The sequence below is a fragment of the Melospiza melodia genome, chromosome 7, assembly GCF_035770615.1.
Source record: "Melospiza melodia melodia isolate bMelMel2 chromosome 7, bMelMel2.pri, whole genome shotgun sequence".
Lineage (NCBI taxonomy): Eukaryota > Metazoa > Chordata > Aves > Passeriformes > Passerellidae > Melospiza > Melospiza melodia.
Window position 1 is genome coordinate 19,422,117 of NC_086200.1, and position 2,346 is coordinate 19,424,462.

Genomic DNA, 2,346 nt, shown 5'->3' on the forward strand with positions numbered 1-2,346 from the left:
CACCATGCAGAACACGTGGGCACAGAGCCCACCCTTCTGCAGTTTGTCACCGCATATGTCCGGGTCAGCCTCAGCACGGCGACACAGCATGCAGGCTGCAGGGGACAGAGCCAATGGCACCGGGCATGAGCAGCTGTGCGGGGCTCTGAGCCTGCAGCAGCATCGGCCCCAAGGCTGCTCTGTCCCTGCCTGGCTGATGGGCAGCGCTGGAGGCCTTGCAGAGCAGGGGCCATTGCGGGCACGGCTGTCCCAGGAGCTTCCCCCTGGCCCAGCTGGGCCTCACTTGGGCAGGAAGGAGGCTCCCAGCCCTGGCATGGCCGAGCAGCTCCTGCCTCCCCCTGCCTCTGTTCTGATCCCCACGCTGCCTGCTGCCACAAGAGCCCCTGGGCCAAGCTATCAGAGAGCTGCTTTGCCTTCACCTGGCTCCCTGGCACCAGGACCCTCCTGCTTTCTGTCAGACATGGCGGCTGTCTACGCTGAGTCTATCTCCTCGAGGGACGTGGTCACTTCGAGGTGCTGTTCCTCTCTGTCTATGGGAGAAAGAAGGAGGGGGGGGGGGGGATTTTGCAGAACAGGCCCAGAACCACGAGGCTCTACTCCCTGCTCAGCCCTGCGTGAGCCCTGCTCCTGTCTGTTTCTCCTCCCGTCGTCGCCTTGAGTAACACTGCAGTGTCCTCTGGCTGTTCCTCTGCTGATTCTGTGATTTTGGGAAGGGAGAGGCAGGTGAGCCTGCAGCACAGGCCCAGAGCCCCGAGGTGTGGGGCCCCTCTGGTCCCTGGGCAGCCACATCCCCGCCCTACCTTCTCCTCCCGTTGTCAGGTCGCACTGACACTCGGCTTGAGCCCCGCGTTCCCTTTTGTGGCCTTGGTGGCACAGGTCACAATGGCCACTCTGACATCAGCACCGTGTACCCAAAATCGGGGCAGCCATGGCCCCAGGTCCCTGGCAACCACTTGTGGCGGCCCCCTTGGGCACCGAGCTTCTAAAATGGTCCGAGCGTTTGCTCAGGGTGGAAGCAGGGCCAGGACTCCTGCAGCAAGTGCAGGGTCAAATGCCAGGCCCTGGGGCAGCCATCCAGGGTGGCACTGTAGGCAGGGAGGTGCTGTTCAGGCACTGCCACACTAGGGCTCCGGCCCCGGCCAAGGGAAATTTCTGCTCCTGCCCCTGGCAGGCGGTGGCCCAGAGAGCCCGTGCGGAGTCAGCTGCACTACAGGGATTCAAACCCTGCTCTAGGTGAACTGATGTTTTCATCAAGACCTGTCTGCAGAAAACTAAGATGAACCTGATTTGATGCTGCTGCTGATCACCATTGGGTACAGGAGATAAACCTGGACACCACCACAGCTGCCTCCGTTATCCTGCCATCATATGAACTAACAACTTTGACTTTCCATATAAATGGAAAAATTAGTATTAAGTTTCTGAGAAGCGTCATCTTTTATACTGACTCAGCAGAAAGACAGAAAATTCACTGAGAATTTTCTGTGTACATTTGACAGGAGAGCTTGCAACTGTCCTCCACTCAAGTCAAATACAGGAGGATGCTTTTCCTACATTATAGGAACTTTGCCAGTTTGGTCCATGCTTTCCTACTAGAAAATACATTGGAAAAAATTAGGAAGAGAAGCACGAACAATTCTTGTCAATTTTTCTCTTTCGTGTCTTTGTAAACATGCTCCTGGAAATGCAGATCCATGACTTGTGGAACAATCAGTGGCATCTCTGGGAAGCAGGGCAGGGACTGACAGGCAAGGACACACTGCACCTGCCTGATGCTGGGGCAGCAGGAGTTTGCCCATTTTCCTGTCTCCATGGGAGAGCCACCTTGGCTGGGAAACGATCCCTTCACTGGTCTAGGAGGGAGGCACAGCCAGTGCAATGCCAGGGAGCGCCTTTACCCTGGAGGCAGGGAGGAGGCAGAGGAAGAGGGGGGAAGTTAGGAAGCTGCACCCGGGGCTCTGCAGGGCTCCCGGCTAGGTCTCGAAGCACAAGGAGCCAGAAGAGCTTGGCCGGACAATCCCGAGCTCTGGACACCTTGTCCTCAGCACCGGGAACCCGTTTGCTTCTCCAGGCCCTGGGCACTGCTCCCGTGCTGCTCATGCAATTACACACAGACACAGAGCTACCTGCTCTGTCTCAACCCTCTTCAGCACTGAACAGCACAACGCAGTAACATGTTCTCTTCAGTACATGGTCTAATTATTAATAGTCCTGCAAAGACTCACATTCAAAGCACACACAAAAACCCCAAACCCTGGTACAAACCTTGCATCAACACAAAATGCATGTTGCTGTTCAGAAACACAGGGCAGCACTTTTGGCCAATGCTTTTTCCTATAAGATCTT